General features: G+C 47.9%; 1 protein-coding gene across 2 annotated transcripts in view; it reads left to right on the forward strand.

Moving 5' to 3' along the window:
• Nucleotides 1-8,057: 8,057 nt before the first annotated feature.
• The window catches only part of LOC146863304 (uncharacterized), a 306,982-nt gene continuing 295,709 nt past the window's right edge, over nucleotides 8,058-19,330 (forward strand). For both annotated transcript variants that reach the window (XM_085642718.1, XM_085642719.1), the window contains exon 1: nucleotides 8,058-8,191. The gene's annotated coding sequence lies outside the window, so the exon portion shown is untranslated. The remainder of the gene's footprint in view (nucleotides 8,192-19,330) is intronic.

A 19,330-nucleotide genomic window follows, 5' to 3' on the forward strand; every position in this document is an offset into this window, starting at 1 on the left:
CTTCAATAATAACCCAGCACTAGGCTTAGATAAAGAAAATCTATACAAGGGTCAGCAACAAACTACACCGTCTCACTCGGTTACCAGCACTACAACATAGGAGAGGCTCCTGGGCCCCGGGGCCAATCATGGGATCCCAGACGTCAGACTGCTTCACCAGAGATGACCCACGTTAGGTAACAGGTTAGTAGACCCACACGCCTGCTAGGAGACATCTGTAGAGACAACTCAAAACTATATCTGCCCCACAAGAGATAGCACGGAATGAAAACCCAACACAAACCCAGACATCACTGGGGCCAGAATTTATCCACATACACTACCCATTCAACCCATATATTTCTCTTTGGGAAAACCTAGAACTACAGACAAACTCTTCTCAAAAGTGCTAAGATGCCAAGTAACTGGCATGCATGAGTTACATAAAAATGTTCACAATCTCATAAATAACTCTTGACCCAACGCCTCCCTAAAAAACACATATGCTGCATTCACACAGGCTGTCACAATACTGGGGCAACGTAAACTTGCGACTTCCCAACCTCAAATACAGCAAAGGCCCCAAACATCTTATAACACTGACTTACAGCCTATCCCTGATGTAATCGAACATGCTAAGAATGCGGCAGCGAGCAACTGTTTGCCCACACAAAGCCCTGCGCCGCCACCGTGAAAAGTCAGCACCAGGCCGCCTCCCTTCAGCTGAAGGCGATGGATGCAAGGACAACGAAACCAAGCAGTCAAAGCCGACAGACACCGTGTAAAAACGACCAACAATGCCTGGATTTTACAGCCAACAGCCGTACGACAACACAGCAGCACTGTTCAACCGCACTGGGGAAAGAAAGGAATCCATCTGCGAAGTCGCTGCCGGCTTCATGTTTCCAGCTCCCCTTCGGCTGGAAATACCAAGGCTCATGAGCGCGGCTAGGCTGAGGTGGCCCATGCACTATATATATATTTATATTTTTTCGCCGCTTTAAATATTTTTGGGCAGGGGTGTCCGAGGTGTGAAGAAATAAAGAGACCCTTTGAGCGGACGATGAAGTGGATATTGTGTGAGGAATGAAAAACGCGCTCCCTGGGGCCGGCGGAGGGGGCGGGGAGGGCAGACAGCGCTGCTCCGCAACACACGCAGGCCGCAGGGGCCGGTGCCAATGAAATCAGCGCCGTCCTCCCGTGACTGCCAACACAAACGAGGTGTTCGGGGCCTTCTCGGCGCAGCGCGTCCACTGGCACCAATGAGCCATTTCCGCTTTGCTGAGTCTCCAGAACAAACAAGCGCGCACTGAAGCTGACGAAGTGGGAGGGGGAGTGGGGGCGGGCACGCAGGCTGCCAAATGGTGCGATGAATCACGGCTAAAGTGAAAGCAAACAAGTGGTTGCAGGACTCCAAATGGTGCGCGCGCCCGTGCGGGTCACATGCACTGTAGTTGGAGGCCTGCAAAGCCACTGTTTGCACTTCCAAAACGCGCTTACTATAAGTCTCGCCAGAGCAGCGCTAAAGCGCTGGTCAGGCGAGACCTAAAAAGTCTGGTGGTTCCCAAAAAGGAAAAATTCAAACAGGGTTTGAGGCAAAAGTGGGAAATAAATAATGATGAGGAGGGACCACCCAAAGGGCTGACAGGTCTAACAGTCTCGCTTTTGGGACCTTATAAGTATTTAGTTATGCAACTGTTGCATGGCTAAACACTTATAAGGTCCCAAAGGCGAGACCTATTGGCTATGCCAATGCTTGTTATTGCTAGAGATGCCAACACGGAGGAAGGCAAGGTATATGGGTAGCATAACACTGGTTGCATCATTGCATTTTTTTTGGTTTATTGAGGGGCGGAAGGCAGAAGGCAACACATTTGGAGGGAGGTGGCGGAGGGTAACACAGAGGGAGAGACATCGAATCAAGGGCAACAAGGGAGGGCTTAGGGAGGGGCTGGGAGCAAGCACACAGACAACAGAGGGTGGGAACGGAGGAGGTACGGAGGTACACTGAAGACAATAGAGTGTGGCAGGAAGGGAGGGGCTGGGGGCAAGAAGAAAGAGAGCGGAGGGTTGGCTATGCCAATGCTTGTTATTGCTAGCGATGCCAACACGGAGGAAAGCAAGGCATATGGGTAGCACAACACTGGTTGCATCATTGCACTTTTTTGGGTTTATTGAGGGGCGGAAGGCAGAATGCAACACATTTGGAGGGAGGGGGCAGAGGGTAACACAAAGGGAGAGACATTGAATCAAGGGCAACAAGAGAGGGCTTAGGGAGGGGCTGGGAGCAAGCACACAGACAACAGAGGGTGGGAAAGGCGGAGGTAACGAGGTACACTGAAGACAACAGAGTGTGGCAGGAAGGGAGGGGCTGGGGCAAGAAGACAGAGAGCGGAGGGTCGGCGGAAGAAGGAGCATGGTGGGTGGTAAGTATGGGAGGGAGACAGGTAAAAAAAATTAAGGTAGATTATGTGTGGTGGCGTGAGGTCTCACACTGACAATCCCTCATCGCAATCGCGATCACTGTAAAAGCAAAAGTGATCGCGATGACGCATACTAGGGATGAGCGCACAGCAGCGGGGGGAGGGGTATGGTGCAGAAGGCTGGCGCAGGATGGCTGGGCGAGAAGGGAGGGGGAATGCAGGGAGCAGCTGTGGGCGTGCACGCCATCGTGCACTGTAGCTTGTCGCCAGCACAACAAGCATTTACAATGCAATGGTCTCGGCATTGTTAAAGTTAGAGCTATTGGCATTGCTCCAGACATTATTTTTGTTTATGTTTTTAAAACATTTAAAGAAACGGCATTGTTATTTACAATGTCAATAGCTTAATCACTCTCAAATGCGAGACCTATTGCATTTGCACCCACACACAGAGCCACACACACAAAGCCACCCACCCACCCACACAGAGCCACTCACATAGAGCAAACCACACACAAATAGAGCCATTTAAGTATTACTTTAAATCTGAGATACTCATACACCCCATTAAAAGTAGTACTTAAATCCTGCAAATAAGTTTTGTAACTGCTTCATTACAATGTATAGTAGCCATCCATGTGCTGATATTGTCCCAGCAGATGTGTAGAAAGTACCACGCTAAGAATAACTTGCATGAAATATTATTAACCATCCTAGCTCTACTGGGAAGTGCTGTCCACTACTAGAATGGCAGCCATGCTCAGAGGTGCCGATCCTCTTCACTACTAGGATTACAACCATGGTAAGGAGAGTCAGTAATGAACTTAAAATGTGAGACATTCTTGTAGAGAGGGGTCAATACGTATGCAGTGGCGACACGGGGAGTTCCAGAGCATTTTTTGTATGTGGACTTCCCTCATCTCCGTACAACGAGTCCCCGAAGTAAATAAATGCTTTCCAGTTCCAACACTGACGGGCGAGACACCCATAACAGTTTCACATTTTAATACAATGATACAAGCACACACATGTATACCAATAGAAATTATTATGCTGCAACAAGAGGCGTTTTGTAAGTATCACACTGTCAACTGTGGAATCGGTAAACAATACGAAATAGGATTAGGAATCACGTTAGCCTGATTATTACACATTTCAGGTAGAATATTATTTTGAGGACTCCTTGGCGACTGATACAAGGCGCCCTACGGTCATGTATTTGTTAAGCGAACGAAAGGTGTCAATTTTCGGTACTTAGTCAGCTAATCTCCAAACATGCCGCCTTAAACACAGACAAATATAACTGTGCTACTCATGCCGTTGCAATAGTTAGAAATACAGATGCGTTTAAAGAAGATAACAGAGAAAGGGGCTAATTTAATACCCACTTAAGTAATAAAAACAGAGAACTGTTTCCGACATTCCGTGTGAGAATACAGAAATCGCGTAAGGTCTTCAGTACATTACTCCTGTCCCCTCGACCCCGTTCTTGGAATTACTCAAACCGCCCACCTCTACGAGGATCACGATGACTACAAATAATTATTTAGTGCAAAAGTTCACTCCAGCCCCGCCCCTTCGTTTGGCAGTCTATAAAACACCATGCCCCCTCCCCTTGAACGCTTGTCCCTTTATTGCCCGTCTCACTGGAGGTTAGCTATGTCGCCGCCTCCGGGAAAAAAAGGCTGCTTTAAAGGGTGTCCCCCGCCTCAAAGTTCAGTCGGCTGGGCTTGAAAGGCCCCCAAACCGAAATACACCACTTTCAGGGGCCGACCGAAAGATGTGACAGCTCATAAGGAGACAAGTCCCGAAAGAAACGTTAACACAGCTGTGACGTCACACTACGGGAGAAGCAGCCCGTTCACAGACAAGGTTTGAGCGCTGAGCGGGCGGAAACTAAGGCCGGTGGGCAGGTCGTGGGTGAGGGAAGCATTACGTTAAGTAAACTGGAAATGGAGAAAAATACGGGATAAATTATGGCGACAAACGGGCCATACTAAGGCCGGTGGTGTTCCCATCATCATGAGCAGTGAGCGGCTCGGTGTGAAACAGATTTGAAATGGGCGCGATCATGAAAAAGAAAGAATAAGGCACTAAGCAGGCAAAATCTAGGGCCGGCGGTCATGTCTTAGGTGCGCACAACATAGTATATACTAGCACATGTGAAGGGAATAAAACAAAACGAAAACTAAAGGTGGCGCCAATCGGGCGATACAGACGCTTGTAAATATGGCTAAACCATAAAGCGGGTCGCAGCTCCGTATGAAACAGAGCTAGAGTTGGACGTACCTGATGAGCGAATGAATGACATCCAGTTAGTTGTGTAGCAAGAACATACGGAGACACCACCGCCTTTCTCCGAGGTCAAGCAGAAATGCCTCGGAGAAACGCAGCGGCGTTTTCGGATTCGGGGGCGTGTTTTTCTTTCTCTCCTCTTGCCATTGGCTGGAATGTTTACATTCCAGAGGAGAGAAAGATTCGAAAAAACACGCCCCCGAATCCGAAAAAGACGGGGCTTGTTTGGAGAGACAAACCTCTTCTCCATTGGCTGACCAGCATTTAAGAGGCCAGCCAATGGAGAAGAGGTAAAAAAAAAGGGGCGGGTTAAACCCCCACTCCGAAACATTAAATCTCGGAGCGAGACTGCGCAAGCGCAGCCTTCGAGCCGAGACCTAAAAAGGTGGGTAGCACTTTCTAAACCCACCTACTAAATGTCTCGCCAGGCCAGCGCATGCGCTGGGTCAGGCAAGACCTAAAACAAGCATTTGCAATGCAATAGGTCTCGCAGTTGTTAAGAGTTTGAGCTATTGGCACTGTAAATGGCAATGCCTTTTATTTATGTGTGGGTTTTTAAAACATAAATAAAAGGCATTGTCATTTAACAATGCCAATAGCTCAAACTCGTATAAATGCGAGACCTATTGCATTGCAAATGCTTGTTTTGTTTAGATAGAGCAAAATGAAGAGCCCGATAAGCACCCATCTCAGCAGGCGGGCAAGTAGAGCCAAATTTCGGGGGGGGGGGGCCTAAAAAGATTTCGGGGGGGGGGGGGGGGGTAAGTCTTCCAGCCATAGGCAGAGTGGCTGTAAGAAGGGGTGAAAACACAACAAAAGCCTCATTAACGAGTTTAGGGTCTTTTAAAGACCTGTGAAGTACTCGGGTCCGGCTGCAATTAGACGGACGCCAGCCCGCGAGGCTGTCTCAGCCGGGCTGACACACGACGTGGGGGGCTGAAGCCCGGTGAGCCCAATGGGTGTTGCGCGCCTGCATCTCAGCACCTGTTTTTCAGAACGCAGGCCCCAGCCCACTAAAGCCCTGCATAGCTCCTTTGTATACAGGTGCAATGCGTTTTGTGAAACGTGCCAGGAGACGACTTATGCTGGCAATGAACAGCACAGATGCCCTACCGGTCGTGTACGAGCGTAGTCAGCCTTCATCGCCCAGCGCTGCAAATATTATTTTACTTTTGTGTTGCCACTTCAGTGCCCGAGTGCAGCCCTTCATCACCGTACATGTCAGGCCCTCAAGTACAACCAGCCAGACCCCAGAGAATACCTCCTTTTTTCAGGATCTCTCACTGAGCTGCTACCACGCTAGAATCTCAATTGTCTGACGCAAACAGCGCGTGGACGTACGTCGTCCTTCTAAAATCAACTTTGAGTAGTTGTGGGCGGGGCCATACCCTGGTCTGTAAATCCGCTTCTGTACACCTGACGATTCGGCGCTACCAAAGAGAGGGGGGGGGCGGGGAGTATCATCTGTATGCAAGCATCCACACTGTCATTGGTGGCTAATTGATGATGGACCAACGCCCATTGGGCTAAAATGGTTTAAAACACCAGGCGCGCAACGCCCAGTAAATTACTCTAATGACACTTTCAATGCGTTTTTTTGCTGTCAGGGTCACCTCTGAATGTATCACTGAAGAAAAACTTTAAACTAGAACTCACCGGCCATAACCAATTTATTATTCAATTGGTTCATAATACTGTTGTAAAGACTACTCGGATGAAATACATGTATTATTCTAACAAACTGGAACGACGGCTTCTACATAAAATTCTAAATAAACAAAATAGCTGGCACGCTTACATATATTCCGCATCCTCATAACCCCGCGGAGCACGGACAGGGAAAGTGATAGAAATACGGCCGCTTCATGCGCGCGCACACCGGGATCTCCCCTGAGAGTTGAGACGAATTCGGCTGGAAAACACTCTCAGTGCCACAGAGTATAAATCGAGTGTTCACAGCTACCACAAGCACGTACCATGGAGCAGTCTCTCATTCTTAAGGAAGTGATTTAAATAAACAGCATGTGATATGCACAAATAGGTGACAATGCCGCGTGGTAATATAAACAACAGAGTCGTGCGTCCTTACCCCCGACTAATTACAGTAATTAAACACACAGTGGAAAGCCGTACTTACCATAGAGCTGCTAAAAATACTCGTAGTTTCTGAAAATCCTTGTAGAACTAGCGCGTGTGAACAACACGAAACCTGGCTCGGGCGCGCCAAGTCGGTCGTCCGTCCTAATCAATGCGAGGTAATCCTAACGCCATCAGCGCTAGATCAAATACTGAAACAAAATATCAGCGCATCACTCTACCGTAGCTAAGTATCACCAAGCAAGTTAAGTTCTACTGCTTTCACAGAGTGTTCACATAACTGCACCCCCCACAAAAAAAAAACTCCCGTATCCTCCCTCCTCGATTCCTTGAACTGACGTTACCAGTTTCTAAAGGCAGCCGCATTCTCTCTCAAGTGCTCACACCTGCATGGGTTCACACAACGGCGATATAGACAAGCCCGGCGGACCGTGGCGCGCGCACGCTTGGGGGCGGGGGATCATACCCTTTGAAGTGCTCCCAAAAAGCGGAGTGCATGGCGGCACCAAGCGCGTGATTGTGCGTGTGCTAGCAATGCAATCCGCTTTTTTGGAAGCACTTTTAAAGCCCCTATAGGCTCGCTTTGCGATCGCTCACGCGAAAGCAAGGCGAGACCTAAAAAGCAATTTAACTGAGGTGGAGCTGTGAAAAAAGAGGAAGGACTAGGGCATGGAATGTTTTATATAGGTTTACGGACTGTTACTGGATTGGTGGATAGTTGCCATGATTACTCCCTGTGGTTCATGGGAGTTGTAGTATTGTTTGGGGCTGTTTTTTATTTTACTTTTACATTTGAACATGCTATTTATTAAACATGAAGAAAATAATGCATAATCCTCGCCTCCAATCCTGACATAGAATTTGGTCACCCTACTCTACACTAGACCTGTTGCCTGCGCCGGCTCTTCATCAAGCATCCCTAGAGGTGACGTGATGTGCGTCAACAAGCAGCGTAGAAAGAGGACTTATATCGACCAGAAAGAAATGCAATGGCAAGCTTCCGTTTCAAGACATAACATTGCTTTTCACGTAGAAATACCGACTCTGCAGCTAACGAACACGACAGTTACAGAATGAACGTTTAAAACATTGGCTGCAACAGAACGAACTAAAAGTCTTCTCATGCAGGCAACTAATGTCATTCAGTGAGGAAGTTACATGATAGTAGCAATTGGGTCAAACAACGACGAACCATATTCCGCTATGACCATCATACCGAGAGGACGAGGCGTCTTTAGTCCGTCTTTCATGTCTAGTCCCGACTGTGGTGCGCAGCACAGTGACGTCACTCGCGCGTCCGGTTCCGGCGAAAGGAAACGAACGTTTCCCTTTCGCGCTCCTGTTCGGCGGGGCCGCTGGTTCCGGGAGTGAGGGGGCGGGCGGAGGGCCACAGTCAGGTAAGATCCTGGTGATACTTTCATTGTGGAGATGTTTGGGTTGCGCATCAAATGGTGGCTCTGTGGATGTGCATTGTGCGGCAGCAAGGCCTTTATGTGGTGCTGTAGGGCAGAAGTGCCCAAAGCCGGTTTAAAGCAAACAAACCCTTGTGCTTTTGAGAGTCCGCAGCCCAACACTTTGTGGTCTGTTTGCACAGATTATAACCCAGGAAGACCAGTAGCATCTCAGTACCGAATTAAGGAACAGCCCTCAAGCGGCTACACACATAATTCGCAATTCTTCAGCAAGAACGAATATTCTAGCCCACACGCTCTGTCAAATATATCACAATTCATTTTTAGACGCTACTCAGAACAATATTGCCTGCTCTCCTGTTCAGAATCTGGTGCCTTAGTCCCTTTTATACGGGTTCACGTTATCACACGGCACAATGCAGTCATACACACAGCTAGTCCGTACTAGCGTTTTCACGAGGCACTCTAGGGACAGCATTGCAATGACTTTCATGTAAATTGGTTAAAGGGATTATTGTCTGGGTAAAGGTCCAAATAGCAACTCCATCCTTTATGTGCCCCCTGCAAATGAAGGGTGTTCACATAGATCTTAGTATATTTTCAATTCGTAGCAAGTGCACTTGCTAATAAAAATTCTGGATGGCAACCTTCATATACATAGCTGGGACTATACTGATTAGTTTATTGTCCACAATATTTTAGTTCGTCATCGTGGACTTAGTTTATTGCTTTTGAAGGGTTAATAACGTCTTTGGCTAGTCAAGAACTCCCTGTTTTCTTTCAAATGAACGGAGCAAGGCCCCCTAATAATGATTATGAGGTGGCCCCTTTTACATCAAGAGACTACTATAGTAGTTTAATTTTGGGGTTTGTTGCTGCTCTGTACGTAACCTTTCATTTACTTCAGAAGGCAAGATGTAGAAAGAAGCTGTTAACAGTTAGAAGAACAAAAACACAGCCCCAGTTCCTCGAAAGACCTATTGCCATACAGGTCTGAATAGTTCGCTATTTAGAAGTGTCCTGACGGAGGTTCAGTTCTCAAGGAGGGGTTGAAGGAGTTCCATAGTCTTAGAGCTTGTATTCCTTGGATCCTTCCTCGTTTGATGTGCTTTAATGAACGTTAATAGATCAAGTTAGCGGATGATGAGCTGAGCTTTTTAGTTGGGACGTAGCACGGGAATTGGAGCAGGTATAACTGCTTTGTCAATGGTAGAAACATTAAGTTTGATCCTCGCTTTGACTCGTAGCGAGTGAACATCGTTCAGACCTGACATGACGTGGTTCTAGTTACATGGGCCAGGCTCATTTTGCGCTCTTTTTCTACCCCTGCAAAGGTTAAAGCACTTTCCTAGGTTGTCTCTGTTAGATTTATATAGGTTCATTTCCCTGGCAAAGTCATCATGCACTTTGACTTGCATCTGGAGCCTGGTCTTCAGAGTGTATGGTGTGAAAGGTTGGTTTGTGGTGTTTCCTATATGGGACATATTAGTGTGTTGTGAGAGGCTTGTGCGCACAGTGTGTTGCACATAAGCATGTGTATTGCAGAACTTGTCAGAATTGATGTACCTACACATTCAGGTGCTTTCCAATTTTTGGTGTGGACTGCATTAAATGTATTAAATATATGTGCATTATTGGGTTTGTTGTGGTATATTGAACTCACCCAGTGACATTGCATAAGTCAACAATTGCATGCACTGCTTTGGTGCAAAAGATGATTAAATGAAGTCTAGGGGTTTCTAACCTGTTAGTTTTTGGGGGAGGTCCCTTGTACATAATTATAGAGTAGTCCAAGTGGGACATGACGAGGCAGTTTAAATGTGTGTCTGTTTATGTATGGACCACATAGTTCAAATCTAGCTGCCAGTAAGTGAACATCGTACGTGAGGAGTGTTTTACAGTGGGTAGTTTGGAAGAAGTGGGTAGGTTTCTTGTTCTGCTGTTACTCAGTCTGTAGCACATTTATAGCACTTATGTTGACTTGTATAGCTGTTGCAGAAACTGGTTGTGATCTTTCGGATGTGATCTGATGATTTATTCTCCAAAATTGATTGAAGGAAGTTCCTTCATTGCTGTAACAGCGTATAAATATTACCTATATCCCATTTTGGGAGAGGTGTCCTTCTCTCCACCCCTCAATAGTCAATATTTAAATATTGCAATAACATGAACATGTAGGTCCAGTTGACCAAATCGAATGCCTTGTCCATGTCGACTAGTAGTAAGGCTGCTGGTCTATCAACGGCGGCTGTTGCATTATAAGTTCTCTGTATATCATGTTGAGTAGGTCTGCATGGATCAAGGCTGGGAGGTGTGATATCAATCAGCCTACCTGCCAAAATCTTAGCGAGTATCTTGGCTTCAATATTTAATTTAAAAAATGGGCCAATAGGATGAACATAATTCAGGTGGGTGATCTGATTTTGGAAAGACCACTATCTCCGCATGTCTCCAGTCCGGAGGCAGACATTTGGCACAACATCGTTATATGCATTTTGAAGAATTCGCAAGGGAATCCAATGGGTCCTGGTGATCTGCCAGAAGCTATCCCTATGACCGCTGAAGTTATTTCCTCCAGTGTAATAGGGCTATCTAAGGCTTAGCGCACAGTGTCTGTCAGCGGAATATTGGCACAGTCTATGCAGAATCTTCCCTGACTTATCCCTCCATTGGTAGATTCGGGTTTGTTTGGCCTGCTATATATGTATGGCCTCATCTAGTTGGATGCTTTGATACCTTCTCTGCAAGATTCCCAGTTGGCGGCGAGAGCCCACACTGTCTAGCTCTTGTGCTGACAGCCCGGTTTGAATGGTCTGAGCTTTGTGTTGTATTAACTCCCCTCTTTTCTGACGTTTAACTGCTGTGCAATGGCCAATATCAAACCCTCGGATGGTTGATTTCATGGCCTCCCACAGTGTAGTAGCAGATCCCACTGTTCATTCATAGCAAAATATTCCACCTTGGCTTTATGCAGGCCTACTCTATAGCTTGGGTTATGTGGATGGCAGATGATAGCCGCCTGCAAAACGCTGACCGTCTTGGACCCATCTCTATCTGCAGTTGGACTGGTGAATGGCCAGACCCCTAGGCAAGATATCCACCCCTCTCAGTTGACGGGTGTGCTCTGGTGATGAAGATGTATTCTAATCTGGAAAATGACTCCTGGACCGCCGAGAAGTACGTGTAACCGATATCTGCTGGGTGCAGTGTCCTCCATTTGTCGGACCATCCCAAAGTCTCCGATAGTGGTCCCAGGTGTGAATCCCTCTGTGTGTGTTGTACAGCTGTGGAGAAGCATCTGTCCTGGTCAGGGTGGATAACCTCGTTCTACTCTCCCCCAATTAGTGCTAGGGAATCGGGGATAGATCCCCAGATATCAGCGACGTGCTCAGTGAATGCATGGCTGAGGGGGGGAGGGGCAAACACATTACCCAATATCATAGGCCCTGCCACCATACCCTGGATGAATACGATCTGCCCAACCCATTGGCCCATGTACATATATGTGTAAATGCAAGCCTGCGGTGGATTAGAATAGCCACTCCCCTAGAGCCTCTGGCAAAACCCTTGTGCAATACTTGTATGAAGCCAAATCAGGCCAAGCAGGGGGCCTTGGTCCCCATCAAATGTGTTTCTTAAAGCAGCAAGACACCCACCACCAGGTGCTTCGCATGTCTCCGTACAGCCCCCCGTTTGATCATGTCAAGAAGACCCCAGACATTCCAGGTGACTTCCTTAATTTCCCCTGTTGGATTGTTCTATTTATGTGCGTTGTCATGTTACACTGCAAAAGTAGATGACTAGCTGTGGGATGCATATACCAGGAGAATATAGCACAATACTGGTATTTTTGAATCTCTAAATCTAACAACCTGAACAACTGGCCCTTCCTCCCTCTCCCCCCGCAATCTCACCCAATACCTCAAAGAACGATGAAGTACCTGTTGCGGCTTGTAATCAGATCCCACCCCAACAGGGGGTAACAACTGAAACAATCCAACGGTTCCCTTGAGATCCTATCCCTAACTGGTGTCTTTGGGATCTAACTCAGCAGTTCGAATAAAGGAGTGTGAGAAAGTGCCCTCTTTCTGCATGGTTGCTCTCGCTTTTTGTTGAACTGCTGATGTGCTTTGACCGAGTGTGCCCTGGGCTCCTGCCAATCGGGTACCCAGGGCCTTTGTTCTTTCCCTAAAACTGCATTGAAAATAAAACCCAATTGGCATCACTGGCCACAGGTCAGTTCCTGTTAAATAGTACCACAGGTACCCAGGGCACTGTGACCACAGAAGACCTCTAAGGGCTGCAGCACTTATTGTGCCACCCTTAGAGGCCCTGTACCATTACAATCACACACTGCCTTTGCAGGCTGCATGTTTTGGTGCAGAACTAAGTGAACAGTCGACATGGCACACATCCTGTGTGCCATGCCTACAACCCACTGCCCTGGCATAGATCAGTCACCCCTCTAGCTAGGTGCACTATACCAGTGGTGAGGGTACAGGTGCATAAGCCCGGTACCCCTACAGTGTTTTAAGTCCATTCTTAGCCATTGTAAGAGCAGTGCTGCCATTAAGACTATATGGTGCTGGGAGTCTGTCAGCACGAGCTCCACAGCCCCATAATGGCTACACTAAAAACTGAGAAGTTTGATATCAAACTCCTCAGCACATTAAGCCCACACTGATGCCAGTGTGAGATTTAATGAAAAATGTACACAGAGGGCATCTTAGAGATGCTCCCTGAAAAACTACCTACCACGAGTGTCCAGGCTGAGTGACTGCTTTCAGCTGCCAACACCAGACATGTTTCTGGACCTCTGGGTCGAGAGCCTGCTGCTCTTTGGGGCCTGAAACAATGCACATCCTGGGACGAGGTGCCAAGCCTCCTCCCCCAGAAGGGGACAAGTGAGGAAGAGAGGTGTGCCCACCTCTGTCAACTCCACCCCTCTGGTGGGGAGGCGAGGTGAAGCACAACTCTCAGTCCCCACCGTCTTGCAGACGGGGGTACCCAGCCAACCAGGGAAAGGCTTATGCCCCTCTACCATTGGAGGGTGGCATAATAGGGGGTGTACCCACCCCAGGGAAGGGTCCCATTGGTCCAAACCTTTTACCTACCTGTAACGCCCCTAAATCTAGTATTTAGGGGCACCCCTGAACCTTGCTTCCTCAGACAAGAAACTACTAGAAGAAAAGAAGGGCCGAACAGCTGTGTCGAAGCTAACGAGGAGGACGCCCACTGACTTGGCCCCAGCCCTACCGGCCTGTCCCCACCTCAATCCTGCTCCAGGGAAACCCTGGTGTGTCCTGCAGCCAGCAACCTTGAGAAACCCGGAGGACCTGCCTCCCTTTAATCCCAGTGACTGTCTCCCGTGAACACTGGGTTTGTTCAGCAACAGACTCCAGTCCTGCAAGGATCTGCGGGTCTGTACCGGGCGCCCACGGCCCGAGTTCGAGTGGCCCAACACCAAGAGGAGGTTTCTCCGGCAATTTTTGACCGAGATCCGGTGATCCCTGACCTGCCTCATGCCTCCAGCTGGCATCTGCAGGCTCAAACCGGAAGGTCCCCTCAACCGCAACAAGGAGCTGGTAAGAAGATCTGACCCTAAAAAGGCACCACTGCACCCGACGCCCCACGGCCTCGGGTGGCCCAACCGGCAGTGCCTAACCAATCCCCAACATCCCAACTTACATCTCCAAGTGGTGGTCGCACCTAGAAGACCCTCGTCCCGAACCTGCAGTGTTTGCAAACCAGAGACTTCCCATTGAAAGCTACAGGGCAACCGGCACCAAAACAGCACTCTGCACCCTGCCGCCCCAGTGCTGCTGAGGGTGCATGTTTTGTACTGGCTTAAACCCCCATTTGCCCTGAGCTTACGTCCAGGAGCTTTGCTCCCACAACCCAGTGGCTTGCTCGTCAGCAGCCACTAACCGAATGCCCCTTATCCCCCATTGTATAACATTGGGCCTCAGCACTCTGCATCCGGCCACTCTAGTGCCGCTGAGGGTGTAACAAGAGTGCATCCTTGACCCTGGGGACCCCGGAGTCTAACCCCAGAATACCATCTCCCACAACAAAGTACTTTGCTTCGAACCGATAACACTATTTTCGTCCATAGGATTACGTTGTCTGTATTTCTATGAAAAGTTTCTAAGTGTGGAGTGGGAAAATCTAAGAAATCCTTTTACAACTGTACTAAATAAGAAAAACGCTTTTACTTACATCTTTACAGGAAATGTCCCAGTGTAGTATGCAGGTATACTACACAGTGTAAGAAAAGTAATCTGAAAGTATTGTACTGGTAATTTTACTAAAAAGCCCATTCAAAGTATTTGTACTGTATTTCCAAAAGTATTGCATTTCTCAGTAACAGTACTGTAAATCAAAACAAAGTGCATATTCAATTCCCATCCAAACTGTGTTACAACTGTATATTTACTGCAAAGTATTCATCACTTACCTGTGCCAGGCTTGCTTGGTTCTAGGAAATAAAATAACTAAAAGAATATTTTTATACAAACACAATTGGTCTGAAGTTGTCTTTGAGTGTGTGAATTCATTTGCTGACTGTGTGTACAACAAATGCTTAACACTGTCCTCTGATACAGCCTTACTGCTCGACCACACTACCACAAATGGTGTAAGGGGCTATCTACTTTGACCTCTGCCTACCTTTGAGGTTCCACTGTACTCTGTGCACACTATACTTCACTTTGGTATAGTATATACAGAGCCAGCTTCCTACAGGGAGCCCTTAAAGATGCCGATGAGCTGAGACCTTGCATACCATATCCTGCCCTGCCCGCTCTATACCTTAAAATGACAGGATCAAATGGCATGAGTGTCAGTTGTCCCGCTTCTCTGCCTGCTTGTCTCCCCGAGAGTGGGAATGCCAGATTGATCTCGATCGGTGCCTTTGTTTGTCCTTTTTAGGTCGAGCCTAGCGCGCGCCACCTGCGCCGCACTAGGAGATGACCTTTTGGAATAGGTCTGCTCTTTTTGTACAGTTGTGTGTGTGTGGTGGCATCCACCTTGCGGGAGCGAGCAGTGGCGCGTGCAGGGCACATCTGTTTTTTTCTAATTAGCTTTCACTTTCATGCTTGTGCTTTTTCGAGCAGCGGCGCGCGCAGGGGCCATCTGTTTATAGGTCTCGCCTGACCCAGCGCATGCGCTGGTCTGGCGAGACTTATTGAGAGGGCTCCAAAAAGTGCTACCAGGCCAGCCTAGAGCCACAGTGCATGTGCGCGGGCTCGCGTGCCACGCTTTACCGCGATTACTTTCACTTTTGCAGGGGGCGCGGCCGCTTTGATATTTGCTCGTCATCGCGATCACTTTCGCGGCCGCATGGCCGCTTTGCATAGCCAATAGGTCTCGCTTTTGGGACCTTTATAAGTATTTCGTTATGCAACTGTTGCATGGCTAAACACTTATAAGGTCCCAAAGACGAGACCTATTATCTATGCCAATGCTTGTTTTAGGTGTCGCCTACGCAGCACGCATGCGCTTCATAGGAGGAGACCTTTAGGAATCGATTCGCCTTTTCTGCCAATAACGTGCCGACTTTGCATTGCTTTCAATGGCAACGCGTGCACGTTTGGCGATTCCCTTGCGGGAGCGAGCTTTGAAACCATCTGTAATTAACTTTCAAACAGATGGTTCGCTCTGCTCGCACCCGCAACGAAAACAGGCGCGGGCCCCCTCCTCTCTCCCCTCCCCCTACTGCCTCCTCTCCTCGTCTCGTTTCATTGGTTTCTGGCCGTCTTGTTTACTGTAGATTTAACAGATGGAGAGTCACTCCCTCGCCTCTTTCTAACATGGCTGGTCTCCGCCGGCTCGGAACTACAAACTGACAACGCCAGGTTGTTATGGTATACCTTTAACGGCCATCATGCAGTGGTAAATCTTGAACTGTGAACAGCGCTATCTCAAAGAGATCTAAAACGATATTGACTCGTTCGATGCTAGAATAACTCACGCTGTTGCTGCACGTGCACTCACTCTTTACTGAATAACAGCGAGGGGCAGCCGTCTTAAATTTAGCAAAACAGTGAGCAATTTTTTTCTGTCGTCGCAACAGAGGTACTTTTAGAGTACTTGGAGTGATTGTTTGTTTAATCCCAAAAGGCTGTTCATGGGGTTGTGGAGAGACAGCCGAGTTACCATAGATGCTACTAATATAAATGTTGAGGACCGGAAAAGACCATACCGAAATTACCCAGTCCTTAAATCGTTACCCCATGTTGTGCGATAGTGCTCCTTGGTTTTCTTCAAAAGCATGAAAATCAAATTCAGCACTCTTGAATTTTGAGAGGTTGTAGTTATTTTGTTCAACTGCTGAACGTGTTTTTTTGGGGGGGGGGGGCACGTGGCGTAGTGTGAATAAAATGTAATTACGAGGTATGAATGTGATAGGTAAAAGTCTCGTGTTTTGAAAACGTTGTGGAAACATGTTTTTTTTTCTCTCGTTAGTGCTGCAGACGGGTTTGAAAAGCACAGGTGGGGTCGCTGATTTCCGCGGGGTGCCTAATGACGGCGGGAATTCCCACCTGTCGTTAAAAGGCTGCACAACCCCGTTTCCCGAGCGCACACTGCACACAGTTGACGGGCCAATGAAATGAATGAATTCTTGCCATTTGTCGACTCCTCAGCCTGCCGGTCTCGTGCTGGGAGCTATCCTGTTTCAGTGTTTACATGCATGCCCAGATTTTGCACTCATCTGCAGTGCCGTTTGTCCTCCTTGGGGGCGCTCTGACAGATAATGAGCCAAGAAAGAGAAAACACGACGATTTAGAACGTGCTTCATTTCAGTGTTTATTTTAAACGGATTGTCTTTTAATGCCAAAGTCCTGTTGAGCAGACGTTCTCAGCTGACCCTGCCGTCAGTTGCTTCTTTCGGAGGATCAAAGCCACACGTTTGCCTTCAAGAAATAACAGCAGCAAAATGAGTCAAACCAAGAATTGAGATTTAGTCACTTTCCCTTATCCTGTCGCTGCATCCAACACAAGTGATCCCAATCATTTCTATCCCAGCTGCAGTCTGTAATGCTTCATAAATGTATGGGATATAGGCCAAGTCGCAGCATTATATATGTCCATCATGGATGCTCCTTCAAAGCTGCCCTAGACGCCCTCATACCTCTCATTGACCTTTCCTGTAGTTGGGTTGAAAGGGACCTTCTTTGCTTCTCGTGTCAGCACAATAGCTTGCACCAATCACCTGCCAAGTGTTGCTGTTGATGGCCTCTACCTCTATTGGAGGTGTCATAGGGGACAAACCTAAAATTACCCCACGAAAAGGTTTTGTTTTCATCACGTAGATTTCCAATGCTCTTCTGACATTTTGGATGTGAAATAACTTCTACTCGGGAGGAGAGGGATCTGGATAATGCCCTGGTAACACTAATTCAAGCGCACATTGAAAAACTGGCAGTACTTTTGGGACAGAATCTGGACTGTACTGCACCACCACATTTCTTTAGTGGAATAAAAACAAGCATTGGCATAGCCAATAGGTCTCGCCTTTGGGACCTTATAAGTGTTTAGTTATCCAGCACAATACCCTTGGTGCAACATCAAGTGTTGCATGGCTAAACAATTATAAGGTCCCAAAGGCAATACCTATTGGCTATGCCAATGTTTGCTCTAATTAGCTTTCACATGTCACTGCCGATGCAGGGCCCGCTCCCCCAGCCCCCTCTCCGTCGGAGCCTGTGGTGCGGCGGGACTCCCTGGGTGAAGTCTAGCGGCTGCCTCCATAAAGCCTTTCACCCCCGCGGCACCCTGGCGCTGCCTATAAAAGCCTCAGATGGGCTCTGTAAATCTGCAGTCGTTGCGCCTGCAGGGAGCCGCGTGCCCCTCCCGCGCGCTCCTCCCAGGGTTATCAAACGAACCCTCAACATGTGCCATCCTAATCAATAGGAGCTACAGGCCCGGCACTGGGGTCTCATCAGTTCTCTGGCTACCGGCAGGGGGAGTTCAGCAACCTTTGTTCTCTCTACAGGCCTAGGATTCCTCTACATCACTCGCATCACATCCGTCTCCTACAGATAGACAACCGGCGAGCGGGAGTTCGAATTCTGTTATAAATTAACCATGGATTGTGCTGCAGAAGCAAGATGCTAAGAGTGCGAGCAACCTGCTGGGCAGAGTGAAGCCTATTTGCATGTGCACTGCACCCCACACCACATGCCGCTCTGCACCCCACACATCCCGTTCTACTCCCCGTACCGCATCCAGTAGACCATTTTATGCGCCTCACCGACAATAAACTACGCTGCATCCAATAATCTACGTCGCATGCATCCTACTACACACCCCATGTCATCCAGCAGAGCATCTCACCTTGCTGTCACTGTTAATTATGATTTGCACAGCACATAATTAGTCCAGTACCACAGCTGGGTGTCCGCAGCAACTCTAAATCTCTATGGCAGCTGGTCCATTTTGATATATCGACCTGTGATGTTTGATACCCACAGGCAGCCTCTGTGTTGGCGGTACCACCTCTCCTGCACCTTGTCCAGAAAGATCAGCTTACTGTTTCGCTGGTCTCATCACTGCGCTATATCCCTCAGTCACAGACTACCAGACGCTCCGTGGCCCACGACATCAGACATACAACTTTAAAGAACTGGACTTGGAACCCTAAAACCCCACACAGCATAACAAAGTGCAAACATATATCCTACTGGAGACCCCAGGGTGGCACCTCTGCCCAATTGACTGAACCTTTGTAAAAAAAAAAAAACATGATAAAACCTCTGAGCCACAAGCCTCTGCCTTTAGTGAACCTAACTAGGATGATTGCGCATCTATTTGATAACATTGGCCATCAGGTTCCAAGTTATTTTTTTTTTCAACTTAGCACTTTAATCGATGTAAAAACACTTAGACTTTGATAATTTGCCTAGGGGTCCTGGCATGTTATTGGTATCCACTTGGCCCTATTTCAACAACCCTATTTTCATTACCTTTAAGCTTAAGTCTGCTCTTCTAGGACGTTTTTGCTCTGACTAAGCGAGCACAAGGTGATGATGGATGGAGCCCTGAAACTTTTCAAACACCCACCCCGTCACAGATCTGGGTTGAATCCATTATCGTTCTTTAGCTCACTTCGCCACCACAGTT

The sequence above is a fragment of the Triturus cristatus genome, chromosome 2_2 (genome assembly GCF_964204655.1).
Source record: "Triturus cristatus chromosome 2_2, aTriCri1.1, whole genome shotgun sequence".
NCBI lineage: Eukaryota > Metazoa > Chordata > Amphibia > Caudata > Salamandridae > Triturus > Triturus cristatus.